Source organism: Stenella coeruleoalba (assembly GCF_951394435.1).
Source record: "Stenella coeruleoalba genome assembly, chromosome: 13".
Taxonomy (NCBI): domain Eukaryota; kingdom Metazoa; phylum Chordata; class Mammalia; order Artiodactyla; family Delphinidae; genus Stenella; species Stenella coeruleoalba.
The window spans coordinates 63,269,938-63,293,980 of record NC_137159.1 but is presented as its reverse complement, the minus strand read 5'-3'; the positions used below and the strand labels follow the sequence as shown (position 1 = coordinate 63,293,980).

Below are 24,043 nucleotides of genomic sequence, written 5' to 3'. Positions count from 1 at the left end.
ACAGATGCATAATATAGGGTAATTGGTTAATATCCACAGCTTTCTAGAGAGATGAATAAAACATTGAGCTCTGTATAATTGAGAGGATATTTCCTCTCTCACCTTTTCTCCTCACATGCAGGTGAGTTTGTTGTGGTTGAAAAATTGGCAGGGAAGTGTTACTGGTTAATTTCTCTGTCTCAAGATAGAGTGTTCTCTTCAAGATACATTTTTATTTTATGAAAAGAAATAAAAATAATTCAAGTAGAAGTAAAAGAAAACAAGTACAATAGAAACTTGAAAATTACAAATTTATTACAAATAAAAGAACTAGCATAGGAACAAAAAAAAGTCCTGAATTTTCTGTAATGATTAAATTTCTTTTTAAGCCTGGAGTACAGTAGTGAGAACGAACACACACTTTCCACTCTTCCATCTCTTGTATGTTTCATTTTCAAGCATAAGGAACTTCTGTATCATCTCTGAACTATTCTAGGAAACTTTCAAAACTTTCTCAGTCCCTGATGTTCAGCCTTACCTCTCCCTGAACCCCTTCACCACCCTCTCTCCCTGGTGTGCTCAGGCACACACACACAGACACCCAGACACAGGTATCTCTGCTACTCTTTCTTACTTGGGTTTGTACCACATTTTCACTGAGTTCTCTAAGTAGGTGATATTAACTTTCTTCATTGTGCAAATGAGGAAACCACTGGTATCCCAGGCATTTCTCAATCTTCTGTTTGTAATATAAGATGTTTGAAGGTTCTGGAAATATTGCAACTGAGATGAGGATCTTCCTTTTTTGCTGCCTTAGCCTTGTGTGGGCTTAAAGGTGGCTCTTGAAAGCAATGGATGTTCTCTACAGGGAAAAGGCTTTAACTTAAGAGCAAAGGTCAAAGAGTTGACCCTCTGTACTCTGGTTTCAGTCCCTTGCTTAGGCTGTGAGGCATATTTAAGGACTGAGAAATCTGGGTTCTGGGTCCTCATTTCTAGAAACTGATCATTATCTTTTTATAGAATATTCTCATGCCTAAAAACCTTGCAGGCTTCCATCTGATGCTCCTTTCAGGGAACTGTTTAGACCTTGCCCAGGTATGGGGACTCTTTAGCAGTTCTTTACTATTGTGTAGGAAAGTAGGCTCCTGTTAGATTGATATCGCCTCCGTCCTGTAGGTTATAGTGTCCTCAGTTTATATCAGCTGATGGAAATGCCTCTGGGTAAATGAATCAGCTAGTAAGGCTACTGTCATTGACAGGAAAAGACCCTCCCTCCGACCTGCCAAAAATAGAACATAAAGGGTAAGAAATTTTCTGATGGCACCGAGGTCTAGGGAATCTTTGAAGCAGAAATCTTAGGGATCCTGCTTAGCTACTGGCTCAATATGGGACCTTGGGTAAGTTGCTTCTCTTTCTGGACCTCTAGTCTAAAAATAAAGTAATTTTGTCACTAGGGAAATAGCTTATACCTATTGACATTTTTCTTTGTTTTGATTGTTTTTAAAACAGCTTTGAATTTATTGAGATATAATTCACATACCTACAATTCACCCATTTACAGTTTCAAATTAATGTTTCTTAGTATATTCATAGCATTGTGCAACCGTCACCATAATCTAATTTTAGAACACTTTCATCCTCCCTCGCCCCCAAAAGAAACCCTATACCCATTAACATTAAATCCCCATTTCCCTTCTGTCTTCTTCCCCCAGCCCTAAACAACCCCTAATCTACTGTTTGTCTCTATACATTTTCTTATTCTGGGCATTTCTTGTAAATTGATTTGTACAATATATGGCCTTTTGTGACTGGTTTCTTTCACATAGCATAATGTTTTCAAGTGTTAAACATATTGTAGTATGTGTCAGTACTATATTCATTTTTATGGCTGAATAATGCTCCTTTGCATAGTTATATCACATTTTATCCATTCATCAGTTGATGGCCATTTAGGTTGTTTCTGCTTTTTGACTATTTGTACTGAGATAAAAATCCTCTATCACATATATGATTTGCAAAGGTTTTCTCCCATTCTGAGTTGTCTTTACACTTTCTTGATGGTATCATTTGCAGTGAAAAGTTTTAATTTTGAGGTAGTCAATTTCTATGTTTTTTCTTTTTTTACCCACCTTTTGGTGTCATATCTAAGAAACCATTGCCTAACGCAAGGTCAAAACATAAAGACTTACTCTTTATGTTTTCTTATGAGAGTTTTATAGTTTTAGCTTTTATATTATGTCTGTGATCCATTTGTTTGTCTTTCATTTCAGAGTTGACCTAAACACTGAATAATATCCTTGGAAAGAAATGGTCAAAATGGCCCAACTCCTAGTAGAGCCAAATAATGGAAAAGTTGACAAGGATTGCAGTATGTGCTGAATATTGTTTCAAGCAGTTGTATCATGATTCCATGCTCCCATCTATGTTTTCTTTACTTATACCTCTGCTATGGTACGTTTTAATTTTAATTTTGTTCTCTCACTTTGCTGGTCAATTTAAGAAATAGTTTCCATATTCAAGTCTGGAACTGATAGCTAATGGGTACTGAAATAAAGCATACCTTGTTGCTATTGCATTATTATATTTTTCTATGATTTTTTTGCTCTTTAGTCTACTTACTACCCAAACCCTAGTCTTTTATCATCCTCTAAAATCATTTTCAGTTTATCATTTTCACATGACTATAAAATGTGCCTTTTCCTAATCTCTTTAGTTTCTCATTTTTATTATTATTTTCTGGACGATATTTTTTAAATCCTTCATTCTTTGACAGGGATTAAAAAAAAAGATAATAATGTTGTTCCATATAATTATTCTGCAGTATTTACAGCTCTTAATATGTTAAACAGCAAAAGATTTATGCTTGACCTTTTCAGATGAATATCAACTGGGTTAAATTTACTAATTAGCCAATGATCTGACCTCATTGGTGCTTCCAGCTTAGTGATCCCCACCCCCAACACATAAAGCTCAAGTGTTAATCTGAACAAGAGAATGAGAAAATTAACTACTGAAGACATTTAGTAATGGTCTGGCTTTCCAGTATTAGCCATATCTTGCAAATCCTTGACCTCCATGTTTCTTTATAAAGTTAGTCACACATGTTATTAAGGGAGCTCTTGGACTGTTACCTTCACTTCTAGGGAAGCAATTATCTCTACTGTACTTAGAGAAACTGTATCCCACATAGTGGTCCTACTCCCTAGGAAATAATCTGCTGGAATTCAAAATACAATTACCACACTTGAACACCTTCCTATATCCTGTAGCTGACCATTGTTAATGGCATCCAATTATTCATAGCAATCAAGCAGCTGACCTTGATAAACAGATCACAGCAATGGGTATTTGACAGTCAGTATGCTGGCTGGGCATAATAGGAGGAGACAATGTCATATCCTGGTCGTCTTGAGCGAAAACAGCATGTCACTGACAGACTTATCAGAATACTATAATAACTTGATTGCAAGATTTAGCATGTCATTATTTTAAAAGCATATATTTAGATATACTGGCAGGAGCACAAAAAAAATATTGATACAGGTAAGCTTGGCTTTTGGGAATCTCTGGCTTACCTGACATCACTGCTAATTAACTGCATGACCTTTGGTAAGTCATTAGGTTTTCTAAGTTTTAATTTCCTCAATTCTAAAATGAGGGCATTTTGCCTACTTTCAAGGTTAGTTGTGAGGATTAAATGATATAAAAATTATGAAACCATCAGGTAAGCAGAAATTGCCCCATCATTGTCTGTTCCCTGTCCATAGAGTCAGCCTGAACCCCAGCTCCAGCAGAGGTAAAGGGCATAGCATAAAAGCCTTTTTATTCTTCACCAAAATGCAGGATAGGTTCTGACTCTCACATGAATGCTGCTTTTTTATTCTGCTTTCTCCACAAGCCCACAAGTCAAAGGTTTTCTTTGTTGTGCGGTGGTATTAAAGTGTGATATTTGTTCGTGGTGAAGGAGCCTAAACATAAAAACTGACATAAATTTCCAGGTGGTTGGCTTTTGACCCTTCCATTTCCTTGACTGTATTTTCCCCTTGAGTTGGCATGATGTATAAGAGTTCTGATCCAGCTGCAGAAAGGAGCAGATTGTTTACTTATGGAAGTACATTTATTCTCTCACGTCACTAGGGGGGTGATTTTCACAAGGGATTAACTTTATGTAAATTTTGGGCTATGTGATTTGAAGGGGGATGGAGAAATTCACACAGTTTATATCCACTAGAGGGTCATTGGCATGTCTAATTCAAAGTGGCCAGAGAATTCCTTCATTATGTCCTACTTCCTTGTCTCCATTTGAGATGCTCCAGTTTCATTTACATCCCAATAAGAAAAAAGTATTCCATACTTTTATAAGATTGCTAGAGTAAAGATAAAAAAACTCTTTAGAATTTCTTATACACACTGCTTATCAGTGGTCGATATGCAGTGAGTTAATTTGCCATGAACACTCTGAAGCATCAAGCAAAATCTACTAAGAGAAACAGGAATTTAATTTTAGAGAAGGTGGCTAATAGTGTTAGATTAGCCTGGAACATAATTGGGAATTGTGAAATAGCTTCTATTTTTGCACTCCAGGTGGACCATATGCTACGTAAGCAGGTAAAGGGAAACAAGGGATTTAGTGGTGGCTCAGGATTCTGGTATATTCAGCCTGCAAGGTTGGGCAGTTCAGAAAGTAGCCCTGTCTGCTTTGTAGGCAATAAAATGCCAGGTTAAGGGCATAGTGTTAAATCCTGACAGACTGAATTTCAAATGTTAGTTTTTCCACTTTATTTATTAAAATTTTTTAAATCTGAGAAATGACAGTAACTGTCAGGACTTAATGAAATCATAAATGCACTACTATCTAGATGCTAAGTGTAGTGAGTTGCATAATAATCCCCCAAAAGATATGTCATGTCCTAAGTCTTAGAACCTTTGGCTGGGACCTCATTTGCAAAAAAGGATCTTTGTAGATGTAATTAGGTTAAGGATCTTGAGATGAGACCATCCTAGATTAACCTGGTGGGTCCTAAATCCAAAGACAAGTGCCCTTATATGAGACAGAAGATAAAAGACAGACACACCGAAGAGGAGACCATGAAGACAGAAGCAGAGTTTGAAGTGATGCAGCCACAAGCTAAGGAATGTCAAAAGCCACCACAAGCTGGAAGAGACAGGAACAGAATCTCCAATAGAGGATCTAGAAGGAGTGTGGCCCTACTGACACCTTGATTAAAGACTTCTGGCTTCCAGAGGGCACACAGCAGAAGCAAGAAGAACTACAATCCTACAGCCTGTGGAACGAAAACTATATTCACAGAAAGATAAACAAAGTGAAAAGGCAGAGGACTATGTACCAGATGAAGGAACAAGATAAAACCCCAGAAAAACAACTAAATGAAGTGGAGATAAGCAACCTTCCAGAAAAAGAATTCAGAATAATGATAGTGAAGATGATCCAGGACCTCGGAGAAAGAATGGAGGCAAAGATTGAGAAGATGCAAGAAATGTTTAACAAAGACCGGGAAGAATTAAAGAACAAACAGAGATGAACAATACAATAAATGATAGGAAAAATACACTAGAAGGAATCAATAGCAGAATAACTGAGGCAGAAGAATGGATAAATGACCTGGAAGACAGAATGGTGGAATTCACTGCCATGGAACAGAATAAAGAAAAAAGAATGAAAAGAAATGAAGACAGCCTAAGAGACCTCTGGGACAACAGTAAACGCACCAACATTCACATTATAGTGGTCCCAGAAGGAGAAGAGAGAGAGAAAGAACCCGAGAAAATATTTGAAGAGATTATAGTTGCAAATGTCCCTAGAATGGGAAAGGAAATAGTCATGCAAGTCCAGGAAGTGCAGAGTCCCAGGCAGGATAAACCCAGGGAGAAACACGCCGAGACACATAGTAATCAAATTGACAAAAATTAAAGGCAAAGAAAAATCATTAAAAGCAACAAGACAAAATGACAAATAACATACAAGGGAACTCCCATAAGGTTAACAGCTGATTTCTCAGCAGACTCCACAAGCCAGAAGGGAGTGGCATTGATATATTTAAAGTGATGAAAGGGAAGAACTTAAAACCAAGATTACTCTACAAGGATCTCATTCTGATTCGACAGAGAAATCAAAAGCTTCACAGACAAGCAAAAGCTAAGAGAATTCAGCACCACCAAACCAGCTCTACAACAAATGCTAAAGGAACTTCTCTAAGAGGGAAACACAAGAGAAGAAAAGGACCTACAAAAAACAAACCCAAAACAATTAAGAAAATGGTAATAGGAACATACATATCGATAATTACCTTAAATGTGAATGGGTTAAATGCTCCAACCAAAAGACACAGGCTGGCTGAATGGATACAAAAATAAGACCTGTATATATGCTGTCTGCAAGAGACCCACTTCAGACCTAGGGACACATACAGACTGAAAGTGGGGGGATGGAAAAAGATATTCCATGCAAATGGAAATCAAAAGAAAGCTGGAGTAGCAATACTCATATCAGATAAAGTAGAGTTTAAAATAAAGAATGTTACAAGAGACAAGGAATGACACTACATAATGATCAAGGGATCAATCCAAGAAGAAGATGTAACAATTATAAATATATATGCACCCAACATAGGAGCACCTCAATACATAAGGCAAATGCTAACAGCTCTAAAAGAGGAAGTCGACAAAGACACAGTAATAGTGGGGGACTTTAACAACTCACACCAATCATCAAGACAGAAAATTAATAAGGAAACATGAGCTTTAAATGACATAATAGACCAGATAGATTTTATTGATATTTATAGGACATTCCATCAGAAAACAGCAGATTACATTTTCTTCTCAAGTGCACACAGAGCATTCTCCAGGATAGGTCACATCTTAGGTCACGATCAAGCCTCAGTAAATTTAAGAAAATTGAAATCATTTCACGTATCCTTTCCGACCACAATGCTCTGAGATTAGAAATCAGTTACAGGGGAAAAAACGTAAAAAACACAAACACATTGAGGCTAAACAGTACGTTACTAAATAACCAAGATATCACTGAAGCTATCAAAGAGGAAATCAAAAAATTTCTAGAGACAAATGACAATGAAAACACGATGATCCAAATCCTATGGGATGCAGCAAAAGCAGTTCTAAGAGGGAAGTTTATAGCAATACAATTCTACCTCAAGAAACAAGAAAAATCTCAAATAAACAATCTAATCTTACACCTAAAGGAACTAGAGAAAGAAGAACAAACAAAACCCAAAGTTAGTAGAAGGAAAGAAATCATAAAGATCAGAGCAGAAATAAATGAAGTAGAAACAAAGAAAACAATAGCAAAGATCAATAAAACTAAAAGCTGGTTCTTTGAGATGATTAAACAAAATTGATAAACCCTTAGCCAGACTCATCAAGGAAAAGGAGAGGACTCAAATCAATAAAATTAGAAATGAAAAAGGAGAAGTTACAACAGACACCACAGAAATACAAAGCATCCTAGGAGACTACTACAAGCAACTCTATGCCAATAAAATGGGCAACCTGGAAGAAATGGACAAATTCTTAGAAAGGTATAACCTTCCAAGACTGAACCAGGAAGAAATAGAAAATATGAATAGACCAATCACAAGTAATGAAATTGAAACTGTGATTAAAAATCTTCCAACAGGGTTTCCCTGGTGGCTCAGTGGTTGGGAGTTTGCCTGCCGATGCAGGGGACACGGGTTCGTGCCCTGGTCTGGGAGGATCCCGCATGCTGTGGAGTGGCTGGGCCCGTGAGCCATGGCTGCTGAGCCTGCGCATCTGGAGCCTCTGCTCTGCAGCGGGAGGGGCTGTGGCAGTGAGGGGCCTGCATACCGCAAAAAAAAAAAAAAAAATCTTCTAACACACAGAAGTCCAGGACCATATGGCCTCACAGATGAATTCTATCAAACATTTAGAGAAGAGCTAACACCTATCCTTCTCAAACTCTTCCAAAAAATTGCAGAGGAAGGAGCACTTCCAGACTCATTCTATGAGGCCACCATCACCTTGATACCAAAACCAGACAAAGATACTACCAAAAGAGAAAATTACAGACCAGTATCACTGATGAATATAGATGCAGAAATCTTCAACAAAATACTAGCAAACAGAATCCAACAACACATTAAAAGGATCATACACCACGACCAAGTGGGATTTATCCCAGGGATGCAAGGATTCTTTAATATACGCAAATCAATCAATGTGATACACCATACTAGCAAACTGAAGAATAGAAAGCATATGATCATCTCAATAGATGCAGAAAAAGCTTTTGACAAAATTCAACACCCATTTATTATAAAAATTCTCCAGAAAGTGGGCATAGAGGGAACCTACTTCAACATAATAAAGGCCATATGTGACAAACCCACAGCAAACATCATTCTCAGTGGTGAAAAAGTGAAAGCATTTCCTCTAAGATCAGGAACAAGACAAGGATGTCCACTCTCACCACTATTATTCAACATAGTTTTGGAAGCCCTAGCCACGGCAATCAGAGAAGAAAAAGAAAGAAAAGGAATACAAATTGGAAAAGAAGAAGTAAAACTGTCACTGTTTGCAGATGACATGATACTATACATGGAAGTCCTAAAGATGCCACCAGAAAACTAGTAGAGCTCATCAGTGAATTTGGCAAAGTTGCAGGATAAAAAATTAATGCACAGAGATCTCTTGCATTCCTATACACTAACAACGAAAGATCAGAAAGAGAAATTAAGGAAACAATCCCATTCACCATTGCAACAAAAAGAACAAAATACTTAGGAATAAAGCTACCTAAGGAGGTAAACGACCTGTGCTCAGAAAACTGTAAGACACTGATGAAAGAAGTCAAAGATGACACAGACAGGTGGAGAGATATACCATGTTCTTGGATTGGAAGAATCAACATTGTGAAAATGACTATACTACCCAAAGCAATCTACAGATTCAGTGCAATCCCTATCATTCAGTGCATCCCTATCAGTCTCTATTTCTGCCTTGCAAACTGGTTCTTGTGTACCATTTTTCTAGATTCCACATATATGCATTAATATATGATATTTGTTTTTCTCTTTCTGACTTAACTTCACTCTATATGACAGGTTCTAGGTCCATCCACCTCACTACCAGTGACTCAATTTCATTTGTTTTTATGGCTGAGTAGTATTCCATTGTATATATGTGCCACATCTTCTATATCCATTCATCTGTTGATGGACACTTAGGTTGCTTCCATGTCCTGGCTATTGTAAATAGTGCTTTAGTGAACATTGTGGTACTTGACTCTTTTTGAATTATGGTTTTCTCAGGGTATATGCCCAGTAGTGGGATTGTTGGGTCATATGGTAGTTCTATTTTTAGTTTTTTAAGGAAGCTCCATATTTTTCTCCATAGTGGCTGTATCAATTTACATTCCCACCAGCAGTACAAGAGGGTTCCCTTTTTTCCACAACCTCTCTAGCATTTATTGTTTGTAGATTTTCTGATGATGGCCATTCTGACCAGTGTGAGGTGATACCTCACTGCAGTTTTGATTTGCATTTCTCTAATATCATTGACTTTAGACAGTTTAAGTATAATGTGTGTTGAAGAAGGTGTTTTTACATTGAGATAATTAGGTATTTTCTTAGCTTCACGGACTTGTATATACAGTTCCTTTTCCAGGTTTGGGAAGTTCTCAGCTATTGTATTTTCAAATAAACTCTCTGCTCCCTTTACCCTTTCTTTTCCATTTGGGATACTCATTATTCTTATGTTGCCTTTCCCGGAGTTGGATAATTCTTGTAGTTTTCTTCATTAAAAAAAAAATTCTCTCTCCTCTTTTACCTGAATCATTTCTATATTTCAGTCTTCAAGCTCACTGATTTTCTCTTCCATATGGACTACCCTATTTCCAGTGCTTTCTGTTGCATAATTTATCTCATTTACTGAGCTCTTTAGCTCCAGAATTTCTGTTTGGTTCTTTTTGTAGAGTTTCAATCTCTTTGGTAAAGTATCCCTTCTGTTCATTAATTTTATTCCTGAGTTCATTGAACTGCCTTTCTGAGTTTTCTTGTAGCTTGCTGAGTTTCTTCATGACAGCTATTTTGAATTCTCTATCAGTTAGATTACAAACTTCCATGACTTTAAGTTTAGATTTTGGAGAATTGTCATTTTCTTTTTGTTGTACCGTGTTACGATGATTTTTCATGGTGCTTGATGATTTGTTCCTCTGCTGGCACATTTGAAGTAGCTAACACATTTTTTTATTTAGGCAATGATTTTTAAATTTTGATTCTAACAATTCAACAGCTTGGTAATTACAGGATTTTCTTTTGTTTTTCAGTGGGTGGTGCTATAGCTCAAGTTTTTGGTTTCTCTTACCTGAGCTGCCTCTGGCTGTATTTCCACCCTCTACCACTTCTGCCCGAAGTTATGCCAGTGCACTCATCATCATCACTGTTTGTGCCTCTGGGGTCACTGGTGCCCTGCTGCTGTCAGTGTTGCTGCTGTTGCTGGTATTGTTGCTGGGTTCACCAGTATGATGGGGGCCTGAACAATGTCCAGGGTTGCAGAGGTTGTGGCTACTGACACCATAGCAGGGGAGGAGAAGTGTGTGTAGGGAGCTGGGTGCCTCTGCCATGTCTGGCATCGTGGGATTCTCAGGTGTCACAGCTGCAGGCAACAGGGCTGGAGTCATGGGCACTGCTGCAGCTGAAGGGACTGGGTTGTTGGCCCTGTGGCTGCTACTGCCCAGTTCCCTGTGGCTACAAGTGCCTCTGTGGCAAGGAAGGTAGAGTTGTGTGCTCCACCTCCCCTGCTGCTACCAGGTTCTCTGGGTTGTGGGCTCAGCTCCTGGGGCCTGGGGGCTGGGATCATGGCCACCACCTCCACTGTTCCCCGGTCTGCCTCCTTCATATGTTTCAATCCAGACACCTTCAGATGTGCAGTTGTGTGGGTCCCTCTGGTGTCTTTGTGTGCTGGGCAGAGGAGATTTTGTTAAGTTATGGAGGTTGTCCTGTCCTAGTTGTAGCCTGAAGGGGAGAGACAAAGGGAGTGTCTCACGCTGCCTTGATGCTGATGTCACCAATCACTAAAAACTTTTAAAAGAATACTATATGATGGGCATAGTGAACAATATGTATAGACCCCAGCCTCACTGAGTGTACTTTTTAGTGGGGGATACAGACAAATAGAAAATAAATTCTCACTGCAGTAAGTGCTGTGAAGAAATCTCTTTGGGTTTTGGGACAGAGAAGAATAAGGTGGATTAAATAGGGTAATTGAGGTGGTGAGTTCCCTGCAAGGAAAGAAACAGGGAGAAAAGTGGAGACACTGTTTTTGAGCAAGTGACTGAGTCTGAAGAACTGTGGCAGAAGTTTTAGAAAGAAAAATGGAGATGTTTTTGTAGAGGGCTTCTGTGTTAAAGAAAAGTGTTGACTTTGAAATTTGACTTTGTATTAAGAATGGGAAACAGAACACATTTCCATTTGCAGGAGTTGAGGCCACAAGGCAATTTCCTAGGTGTTCTAGGGCAGGGGTCAGCAAACTTATTCTCTAAAGGACCAGTTAGTAAGTATAACTTGTGGGCTATATGGTTTCTGTTGCGACATTTTGACTTTATGTTATAGCAGAAAAGCAGCCATAGACAATATGTAAACACATGAAGCTGGCTGTGTTTTAAATTTCATTTATTGGATGCTGAAATTTGCATTTCATATAATTTTTACATGTTTTGAAATATTTTTCTTTTTTTCTTTTTACAACCATTTAAAAACATAATAATCATTCTTAGTTCTAGAGCTAAGAACAGGCAGAATAGGCAGGCAGTGCACATAGCACATTAGTTGTGGTTTGCTGACCCTTGTTTTAGAGTGAAACTTCTGTTCTTACAAGGAACGGAACAACTTTCTATGCCTAGAAATCCTGCCTAGAAAGCAGCAGCCAGCAGGCAGGAATAGACATTGATATGGGGAAGAGAAGACCTCTCAGGAACAATGTGATATCTCTGCATAATTCTAAGTTCTTGCTGGTCTGATAAACATGGGGTTGAATTAAAAATGATTTTTTTTGCTTCATAAATCAACATTTAATGATAATGTTTTTTCTTGATGTTTCAGCTATAAAAGTGCAAATTATGCATGAAATTGATGTACATTATTCCATAATGAACTAATGTAGAAAAGCACATTAGTATTTATGCTGAAAACAAGTCATTCATAACTATTAAGACATTTTGAAATGGAGACCCATGTTCCTGAAAACATGAATGACTGGAAATTGGGGCCATTTGGTTATGACCAGGGAGATGGAGCATTGTATTCCTACCACCCTACTTGCATTGCCTAGTTGCCTTTATGACCATAGATTTTAAAATGATGAAATACATTTCGTAAAATTTCTTATTCCATGTTATCATTTCCTGAATGAAAATGAATTGTGCATTCCTATATAATACTGCATTTACAATCTCCACTGTACTTGGGGATCTGGAAATATGCTGATAAACAAATGGTTGTGAATTTGAATTTGTCAAATGCTTTGTGGTTTCAGGTGCCTTATTATTCAGAACTCATGGGTACTGCACAAATTAAGTTTAAGTTATGGCTTCTCAATTCTTAAGCATAGGCTTTCTAAGTTCCTTTAAAACCTCATGTTTTAGCCATACTGATTCTATTTTGGCGCTCACAGAAAGTACATTCTATTGTCAATAAGTTTTTGTATGTTTAACATTAAATGTCAATTTAAGTGGAGGCACTCTATACAGATCATAGATTTTTAGAGCTTAAGGAGGCCTCAGAGGTGACCTAGCCCAACTTCCTCATTTTATACCTGAAGGAAATAATGGGGAAGTGACTTCATAATTCATTAGTTTTACCATTAGCTGTAGGTAGTTTCTATTTCACTCGGTAGTGAGCTCAGCTGTCCTCTGCACACTCAGAAATACTCTCTCAGCGGTTTGTAGAGGGGACAAAATCATTTCCAGCCTCTCTGATAGTCTCTGTTTTCCTAATAAACATATCTGGGGAGATCAGGAAATCATAGTGGGTTGTCTTAGTAACTTTCTTTTCATGTAGCCCATGGCTTTGGACCTTGACACTAGGAACTACTTCATGTAATATTGTTACCTTATTAAGAGAGTAAGTGAAGAATGTGTACACTCGCCTTTGGAAAGAGTGGAAGCAAAATTATTCTAGAGGGACCTGCTCTGTAAAAGAGGCTTGGTGGGTGTTCTGTAGGTATTAAATTAGACTAGTGAGTAGCTGGTCAAGTGGCTAAGGCTAGTGATGGAGTGGAGGTGCATGGGTGCAGGAAGCAGTAGTCAGTAACAAGGTTTCTGGTTGGTGAAGGACAACTGAGGCACTCTAGACAATGGTCAATATTTGTCTTTAAGAAAGCAGCAAATAGAAATCTATACCAACTGCAGAACTGAACCCTAGATTTGGGGCCAGGATTCAATTCTTGGGAGAAGCTCTCACAAGATATACCTGTGTCCTCAGGGGGATGTCTAGAAGAACAGAAATGAGACTTTTTCAGAACTTGGGAAGGGGAGGCAAGAGAGGAGCCCAGAAGTCTTGGGGGTAAAAGAAAGGCAATGAGAAAGGGGAGGGAAAGCAGTTAAATGATTTAAGCACATTTTTCCTCTGTCTGTTTGGGCTCAGGGAGTGTGAGTTCTCAATGAAGTCAACTTTATAGAGATAACAAAGGCAGAGTTGAGGGCAATGACCCAGTCCACCTCTGTCACTCCACTGTAGACCATACTCAACAGTTGTGCCTGATCCCTTGTCTGCCTTCACATGGGCTGTTGGGCATGACAGTGCTTACTCGTTCTCTAGAGATTTTTGATTAGGAGACTTCTGTGAAAACAAATTCTTCATAAAATCTGGAGATAATCAATAGTCTTATAACTGCTTTTATTGTAGAGGAAAATAGACAATAATATTGCATTTAATAATTATCTTTTACTAATATGGTAGAGTTATAGCAATTTACATGGCCTTTTATGTATTTAAGTTTACACTTATAAGGGTTTTAGACTTTCAGCCCATGATTTTTAATCTTTGGTGTAGTTCTTGTTTCAACATTTTATGAAATTAGAACTTTAACACTATTGATATTTATAAATAGCTGAATCATTTAAAAGATATATGAAATTTAATGTCCCTTTAAATCACATTGAAAACCTCCGTCTCTGTGGTAGAAATGGTCTGGTACTTTCCTGATTCATTGTTGCTCATAGTAAGTGAGCCTCTCCACCTGATTGCTGTGTTTTTCCTGGTCTTAGTTCTGCTTCTGGGAAGGTTGCATATTTCAGAGGATCTTAGGTCAGCGTAAAGCCCAACTTGCTGTTCCTTTCCTTATTAACCAGGCTAGCCATATGTGGATCCAGATGAAGCTTCATGTACATAACAACTGTGTGTACTTATCTGCTCAATAATTGTACTTACATTTCCAGGGTTGGATCTCATTCTTTTAGGGTCCTGGCTAATCTATTTTGTCTTGGTTTTGCTCGCTGAAATGTAGTTGCTTTAGGTGGGTTTTTGACTTTGACACTTATGTAACTCTGGGTCTAGTTTCTCACCTGTCATCGTAGGTTCCTCCCTGAATACCTGGAACCTACTTTCTATTTTTGAGCTCTAGTTCTATACAAATTATGGACATGGGGCTTGAACTGCACAATTAATTTTCTTGACCTGCTTTTTACTTTCTTTGCCTTCTATAGTGATTGACAAACCTCTCTCTTATCTGTTCTTTTAGGTTCTCTGAGCTCTGATTCAGCCTTTCTTTAATCATTGTTCCCAAATCATTCATTAACCTCTCTGTGCCAGTGTCTTGATTCCTTTACCCCTCCAGCGGTTTTTTTTGTTTGTTTTTTTTCTTCTTTTTTTTCTGGTTCTCTGGGCTTCTTAAGAACCACATATCAATACCTCTTCAATACTTTTGACTTTGATCATATATATCCAAGACTTTCCACATTCTTTGCTATCTCAATACAAGACTAGATGTCAATGCCGGATGCCTTCTACATTAAAACCAAAACCAAACCAAACCAAACCAAAACAAAACAAACCATATATACTTAAAGAAAACATAAACAGCACCATTCCACCACTGGATTGGTAAAAAAAAAAAAAAATCAGGCTGTATGCCTACGTAACCTAATATGTATTCATGTTGTAGCTCGGCCAGCTTTATTTTGATAGATTATCTACCCTAAACAGAAATACTTTTTGTAGAGCTCCATATACAACATGAAAAACAACCTTGAGTTATATTCATAACTCCCATTTGAATTAGAAAGGAATCTGACTCACCAGTACTCTTCTCTTCTTTGAGGTGGCTCACAATTTCCTTAAAATATTTTAATTATTTGAAAGAATATTCTAGGACTTTTTATTATTTATTGCTTTTGGTATGACATGAACACAATGCCTACAACTGGTTTTCAGAATATTCGAGTTTTGATCACTTATCTTTTGATTTATTGGTTTAAAAAATTTTCCTCACTGAGAGGCTTTCTTTCATACATTGTGAGATATTACTTGCTTTGTAAAATAACCTGGAAGAGAAAATAGAATACTAATTTTTAAAATCCAATTGATGACATTATTTTTAGTTGGATTTTGTCATCAAGTAGTATGAGATAGGATTCCTTAAGCCTATTAAAAGACTTCTTCCAAAAAATTTTATTTTTAAAACATGAAAATCAATATAAACTTTATTCAGTCTTTAAAAATTATTGCAACCTGATTTATGATCAACATATAGTTTATCTTGGTGAATATACCGTGTGTACTTGAATGCATATTCTTCTGTCATTGGAATATTTTATGAATGTCAATTTATAGTTATTTAGTCTTCTATATCCTTACTGATTTTCTGTCCACTTATTTTATCAATTACTTAGAAAAGAGTTTTGAAATATTCAAGTATTTATTTCTCCTTAAATAGTCAGTTTTTGCTTCATTTAAGTTCTACTTTTAGGTGCATAAAAGTTCTACTTTTAGGTGCATTTAGTTTTTGCTTCATTTAAGTTCTACTTTTAGGTGCATACTTTTAGGTGAATTGATATTTGTATCATTAGGATTCCTTTATCTTTACCCTTGGTAATATTTCTTGTTGTAAAGTTTACTTTGTCTAATATTAATACAACCACCCCAGATGCTATAGACTGAAGATTTGTGTCCCCAAAATTCATATGTTGAAACATAATATCTAGTTTGATGGTATTTGGAGGTGAGGCCATTTGGAGATGGGTTAGGTCATGAAGGCTCCACCCTTATAAAAGATTATAAGATTAGTACCCTTATAAGAGGATCCAAGAGAGCTCCCTTGCCCCTTCTGCCAGGAGAGAGCACAGCCTTCTGTAAACCAGGAAGCATGCCTTTACCAAACATGGAATCTGCTGGCACCTTGATCTTTAACTTCACAGTCTCCAAGACTGTGAGATAAAATTTCTGTTATCCCAGTTTATGTATCTATTACAGCTGCCTTAACACACTAAGACACAACTTTATGATTAATATTTGCAAAGCACGTGTTTTTCCATGAATTTACTTTAAATCTATCTATATCTTTATATTTGAAGCTTTTTTTTAAAAGATAGTATATAATTGGGTCTTACATTTTCATCCACTCTGACAATGTCTGCTTTTTTTTTTTTTTAAAGAAGATGTTGGGGGTAGGAGTTTATTAATTAATTTATTTATATTTGCTGTGTTGCGTCTTCGTTTCTGTGCGAGGGCTTACTCTAGTTGTGGCAGGTGGGGGCCACTCTTCATCACGGTCCGTGGGCCTTTTACTATCGCGGCCTCTCTTGTTGCAGAGCACAGGCTCCAGACGCACAGGCTCAGTAGTTGTGGCTCATGGCCCTAGTTGCTCCACGGCATGTGGGATCCTCCCAGACCAGGGCTCGAACCGATGTCCCCTGCATTAGCAGGCAGATTCTCAACCACTGCACCACCAGGGAAGCCCAATGTCTGCTTTTTAATTAAAATGTTTGGACTGTTTATATTTTAGGAAAATATTGGTTTAAGATTGGAGGGTTGTAGTTATTTTTTTCTCAAATGTTTGATAATACTTGCCAATGAGTTTCAGTTTTGTTAGTTTTCTCTATTGTTTGTTTACTTTATATACCAGTTGATTTACACATTTATTCTTTCCTCCCTTTACTTATTCTGAGTTTAATTTGATCTTATTTTTCTTGTTCTTTATAGTGTCTTAGATCATTGATTTTAAATGTTTCTTCTCTAATATAAGCACCTAAAGATATAAATTACCTTTTAAAGACTGTCCTAATTGCATCCCACAAAGTTTAATATGTTGTGTTTCCCTTATAATGCAGGTCAAAATATTTTCTATTTTCTTTTGTGATTTTTTTTTTCTTAGGCTCATGTCTTATTTACAATTATATTTCTTAGTTTCCAAGTATTTGGGGATATTACAAGTATCTTTTTGTTATTGATTTTTTAATATAATTCTAATTTAGTTTGAAAATGTATTCTTTATGTTTTCAATCCCTTGAAATTAAGGCTTGTTTTTTTGGCTCAACACATGGTCTATATTGTGAATGTTCTATGTGTGCTTCAAAAGAATGTGAATTCTGCAGTTGCTTTATGTAGTGTTATATAAATCCCAATTAACTGCTTTCACCTAGTGTTCTTTAATTGTTTGATAGTGTTTTTCACATCTTCAATATTCTTTGATCCTTGTCTCATTAAGGCATGTCCCTCAATCATGTTTATTATTATTCCTTTACTTGAAGCATTCTTTGTCTGATTTTTAATATAATCAGTCCAGCTTTATGTATATTGTTTGTGTGGTATATATTTTACCATCATTTTATTTCCAACCTATCTGCATATTTATATTTAAATACATCTCTTATGGAGAGCATGTATTTGGTCTTGATTTTTTCCCAGTCTGACAGTCTTTGCCTTTTAATTAGAATGTTTAGATATACTGTAATTTTGATATGGTTACATTTAAGACTACCATCTTACTTTTGTTTTTCTATTCTTTCCCCCTGTTCTTTGTTTTTTTCCTCTTCTTCCTTATTTTTGATTAATTGAATATTTTCTACTCTTCTATTTTATCTTTCTATCTCCTTATTTTGTTATTTTAGATGTTGCTGTAGAGATTAACATATACATCTTTAACTTACCACAACTTAACTTGAGTTAATATTATTCCATGCTATGGACTGAATGTTTGTGTCCCCCCAAAATTCATATGCTGAAGCCCTAATCCCCCCAAGTGATGGTATTTGGAGGTGAAACTTTTGAGAGGCAATTAGGTCATGAGGGTGGAACCACCATGATGGGATTAGTGCCTTTATAAGAAGAGACATGAGAGAGATGATTCCTCTCTCCTCCTCATGTGGATACAGCATGTCATCTACAAACTAGGAAAGGGCTCTCATCAGGAATAGAATTGGCCAGGACCTTGATCTTGGATTTTCCAGCCTCTAGAACTGTGAGAAATAAATGTTTGTTGTTTAAGCCATCCAGTCTATGGTATTTATTATAGTAGTCTGATCTGACTAAGGCATACCCCTTCATGTATAATATAAGGATATTACAGTGCTATGTTTCTATTTACTCCCCTTGTATTATTTTTCCTATTATTGTCATACCTTTTACTTCTACATGTGCTTAAATCTCCTAATCCACTTCTATTACTTTTGCTTTAAACAATTTTTTAAATAAAGTAAAAAAAGTCTTTTTTTTATATTTGTCTGCATATTTACTATTTTCAGTGCTTTTCATTCCTTCTGATAGATCAGAGATCTGCACACTTTTTCTATGAAGGGCCAAAGAGTAAATATTTAAGGCTTTGTGGGCAATACAGTCTCTGTTACAACTAGTCAACTCTGCCATTGTAGAGTGAAAGCAGCCATAGTTAGTTTGTAAGCCAATGATTATGACTGTGTTCTAATAAACTTTTAAAGTGAATAATAACATTTGAATTTCATATAATTTTCAAAGTATTATTTTTTTGATTTTTTTCCAACCACTTAGATGTGTGAAAATCACCTTAGTTCATAGACCAACCAAAAACAGGTAGTTGGTTTAATTTGGCTCACAGTCATTAAGGTGTACATCCTTAATGCTAGAATCATTAAGCCTCAACCTGAAGGCCATCTTGTAACATTTTTTGCAGTGCAGGTCTACTAATGACAAATTTCTTTTTTGTTTGTCTGAAAATCTACTTACAATGTTTTCAAAGCCTTAAATATGTACTCTTTGGCCCTTCACAGAAAATGTGTGCAGACCTCTGATCTACCAGAAGGAATGAAAAGCACTGAAAATAGTAAATATGCCGGCAAATATAAATACAATTCTAGGCTGACAGTTTTTGTTTTACAATACCTTAAAGATATTATTCTGTTGTTTTCTGGAAAGTTGCATCTCTGTGCTCTGTTCCCTCTGCCTGAAAGTGAAATCTTTGTTTGGTCCACAGCTGCAGCTTGGAAAGGTAGAATACTGAAGCAAATTCAAAACTCACCTTGTGCATTTCTCTTCTCTCAGGAACACAGTCTACATTGTCTTTTGTCTAGTGCCTAAAAAGTTGTTTTATATATTTTCTTCAGTTATATATTTCTTTTTTACAGTAAGAGTAAATCCCATTCCTGTTATTCTGTTGTGGCTGATCCAGAAGTCTTTTGAATATGTTCCAAACATAAGTAGTGGTTAGTTTATGTTATAATCATAAAAAGTCATGTTTGGGTCCTGAGAAATATTTAGTATTTAAGAGTAAATATTTTGCTCTATAATTAACCTCTTTCTCACTCTGGGTTTTCTAAACTTTTTTTTTTTTAAATAGGAACCCTAGACATTTGGACCATGGGGTCATAGCAAAAACCTTATCTTAGGCCATGAATCTTGATGGACATAACCTCAACCTATCAATATTTGTTGAGTACCATCTATGTATAAGATACTGGTAGGCCTCAGAATTGTTACTCTTGCAAACTCAAATATTATAAAATAAATCATGATATAATATCACTTTTTGAAGAAAAGTTAAAGAATAATGTCACAGAAACAAGATTCCACAATTCTAAATCATTGGAAGTTGATCTGAAAAATGAGTGTTTTCTGAAAAACAAAACAAAACACTGAGAACTGAATTTTAGTCCTAACTCTTTTGGAATGATATTGTGCAGTTCACAATATTTCCAGGCATTGCTTTCTTCCTCTGTGGTGCTCAGTGATCTTTAAGTTCTCTTAGATATCTAAAATTTGTGATTCTTTCTGCATGTCCTTGTGTACCATTTGTACCTTTCTTCTGTCTCATGCAATTAGGACATAAATAGAAGAGCATAACGTTTTTGAGATTCTGCATACTGAATATGATTTTTTTTTTCCTTTTTTTTGCGGTACACGGGCCTCTCACTGTTGTGGCCTCTCCTGTTGCGGAGCACAGGCTCCAGACACGCAGGCTCAACGGCCATGGCTCATGGGCCCAGCCGCTCTGCGGCATGTGGGATCCTCCCAGACCGGGGCACGAACCTGCGTCCCCTGCATCGGCAGGCGGACTCTCAACCACTGCGCCATCAGGGAAGCCCTGAATATGATTTTGATTTTTTAAAATACGAAATGTTAGAGTGCACTTAAGTTGCAAAAAATGGTTTTCTAAACATAATAGCTAATTACCTTACATGTATGCTTTTATGTGTCCTCTGAGTCATATCTACTCTCAGTAGCTGCTGACAAAACAGGATTTTACTGCTGAAAGAGCAGCAGATCTAATACTGCTGCAAAAGAGCAGGCTGAATATTATTTTGCCTTGGGTCATCAATAAAATTCTAGTCATGCTCTGATCCTACACTTTTTTATTGTTCCCCATGATACATGACAGGTAAAAGAAGACTTTACTTTTTCAGGCATTGCAAAACTTAAATGAAGTATTGGAAAATACCTAAAAAGTCACAAGTCTTAGAGAGGTTGGAAAGCTTTCTCCCTGACTTAGTGACACACGCAAATTGGTGTATTTGTTAGGGTAATGCTGAGTGCTAGAACAAATACACCCACATATAAAGTGGCTTGCAATAATAGGAGTTTGTCTCTTGCACATGTAGTAGCCTCTGGCAGGTGAACATGTGAGCAGTGCAGGTCTCCTTTTTGTGGTTGTTTTGGACCCCGTGTTGATGGAGGCTCTGCCATTATTCAGGGATATAGGCAGATAGGGACTCTGTCAACACAACATACCATGTCCATGGCTGCAGTAGTCATATCCATTCCACTTAGTCAGAAGTGGGGAAAGAGCATGAAGAAGTTCATGAGAGGTTTCTGTGGGCTATTCTTCTTCAATTCCATTGGCTTCATCTATCTAGAAAACAGAAGGAGAAATACAGAACAGGAAATAGAACCCAAACTGTCTGACTCCTGAGCCCATGCTCTTAAGTCTTCTACACTATCTTTTCTGATCTTGAAGCTACTTGTCTGTCTTAGTCCATTTAGGCTGTGGTAATTCTGGAAGCAGAATTCTGAATATGGTTTAGGTACCTGGTAATTTTTCATGCTTTATTTTGTTGTAAAAATAGTTTGGGGGGAATATAACTGATGTGCTCAATGGGAGTGATTTTGCTATTTTTTAATTGTAGTAAAATACACATAGCAAAATTTACCATCTTAATCCTTTTTAAATGTACAGTTCAGTGGTGTTAAATACATCCATAATGTTATGCAACTGTCACTACCATCCATCTCCATAGACCTTTTCATGTTATGAAACTGAAATTCTATATCCATTTGACAATAACTCCCCAATCTCTCCTTCTCCCAGTCCCTGGCAACCACCATTCCACTTTCTCTCTCTATGAATTTGACTACTCTAGGTACTTCATATAAGTGGACTCATATAGTATTTGTCTTTTTGTGATTGGCTTCTTTCACTTAGCATAATGTCCTCAGGTTTCATCCACGTTTTAGGATATGTTAGGATTTCCTTCCTTTTTAAGGCTGAGTAATATTTCATTGTATATATGTACCATATATTGGGTTGCTTCCATGTTTTAGCTGTTGTGAATAATGCTGCTATGAACGTGGATTTATAAATATCTCTTCAAGATCCTGCTTTCAATTCTTTTGGGTATATATCCAGAAGTGGAATTGCAGGATCATATGGTAATTCTATTTTTAATTTTTTGAGGTGCTGTCATACCGTTGCTGATAGCAGTTGTACCATTTTACATTCCCACCAACGGTACACAGGGATTTTTTTCCATGTTTTTTAAAAAATTAAATAATTTAATTTTGGCTGTGTTGGGTCTTCGTTGCTGTGTGTGGGCTTTTCTCTAGTTGCGGCGAGCGGGGGCTACTCTGTTGTGGTGCATACACCTCTTATTGTGGTGGCTTCTTTTGCTGCGGGGCATGGGCTCTAGGTACGCGGGCTCAATGGTTGTGGCTCGTGGGCTCTAGAGCGCAGGCTCAGTAGTTGTGGTGCACGGGCTTAATTGCTCCGCAGCATGTGGGATCTTCCCGGACATTGGCAGGCAGATTCTTAACCACTGCGCCACCGGGGAAGTCCTTTCCATGTTTTTTAAGGGAGGGTAGCTATGATGTGATAGTAAGTGCATCAGCTTTAGAGACAAAAACAAAATGAATTTTAGTCCCTGCATATCATTCATGTGACTCAGGACTGTATGATTCTTAATCTCTCTGAATCTCAGTTTTCTCCTTTTTAAAAAATGCCTACTTCACAGGATGCTGTGAGATTAATAAGATAATGTGTGTAAAGGCCACTGGAACTGTCAAGTGCTATAAAAGTGTGAAATATTTATTATGATATATTTGAATATTGAGAAATAAAAATCTGCATTTTCTTTCCTGATCCTGTACATATGTGTGCACACACATGGACATAGTGTCACTGAGGATTTCTCTATAGGGCTTACTATTTACAACACATACTGAGTTTCAGTAAAAGTTAAATTTAATGCCAAGGATAATAATCTCATGGAGAAGAGCTCCATTTTATACCATTAGCATAAGAATATCAATAGAAAAATCCCTGCTGTGTATAGCTACACCTATTAGCCAGTAGTGTGCTATGCCATAACTTTCCTTTCTGAAGGAAAATATTTAAGACCCAGGGAGTTGTGTACAGTCACTATGACTGACTTAGGTGGATTTAAGTAGCTTTGGCATTTAGTATCTTTGTGACAAAGGCCAAGTTCCTATGTCTCTGAGCTTCAATTTATAAGTTTCAAAACTGAGGGAATTGGAATAAATCATTAGGGGCTTTTCCAGATTTGAAAATCTCTGATTCTAGGGTCACTGTGTGGTTGGTCTAATATGATCTGATTGTTAACTCCTGTCAGTGTTCTTGAGTTCAGGTAACATAATGGGTCCAGAAGCAATTCATTAAGAAAGTAAAGTAATAATAGAAGTAAGAATAATTTCTACCAAGCATGAGAGAAATTTCTCAAGTCCAATAAAAGAATGACTTGTGGTTGGATAAGATCTGATAATGTTTGTAGTCTTTGGAAGAAAAATTATATAAAAAATGGAAGACTGTGATTATTAGTATGCAGTTAAGAAAAATAGTATAATGTCCTAGAGTAGTTCTGTCCAATAAAATATTGTGCAATGATAGAAATGTTCTATACTAGTGCCACCAATATGGCAGTCATTAGCCACTATGTGTCTATTAAGAGCTTGAAATATGATTAGTGAGACTAAGGAACTGAAAAATTTGAATGTTATTTAAGTTTATTTAATCAAACTTAAATAGCCATATGTGGCCAGTGGCTACTTAACTAGAGAACAGTTATAGAGAATATGATCTGTTCCCTGAATTATAAACTTCTTTAGGGCAGGAAATCTGATTCTTCATCTTGCTATGCATTCACTAAAGCCAACACAAGGAGATCAATAAATAATTGTGTCAATAAAGGATGTTCCTTAAAAAAATGATTTGTGGTCAAGTATATTTAGAAAATACTGTATCTTCTATCACTTTTTTTGAGATTTGTAATGCACAATAACACATTAAATTCTTTGACAAATTCTCTAATAGATATATTTTGTTTTAAATCTACATCTTTCAAACTTATTTCACTACAGACTTCTTTTGT

At 36.7% G+C, this 24,043-nt stretch overlaps 1 long non-coding RNA gene across 3 annotated transcripts in view; it reads left to right on the top strand.

The window, feature by feature from the left end:
• Positions 1-24,043, top strand: part of LOC307196463 — a 706,311-nt gene that overhangs the window by 148,203 nt on the left and 534,065 nt on the right. Inside the window, exon 2 of one of the 3 annotated variants that reach the window (XR_013831139.1) lies at positions 2,250-2,430. The exons of the other annotated variants lie outside the window; for them this stretch is intronic. This is a non-coding gene — a long non-coding RNA (uncharacterized lncRNA). The remainder of the gene's footprint in view (positions 1-2,249; positions 2,431-24,043) is intronic. 3 annotated transcript variants of the gene reach the window in all.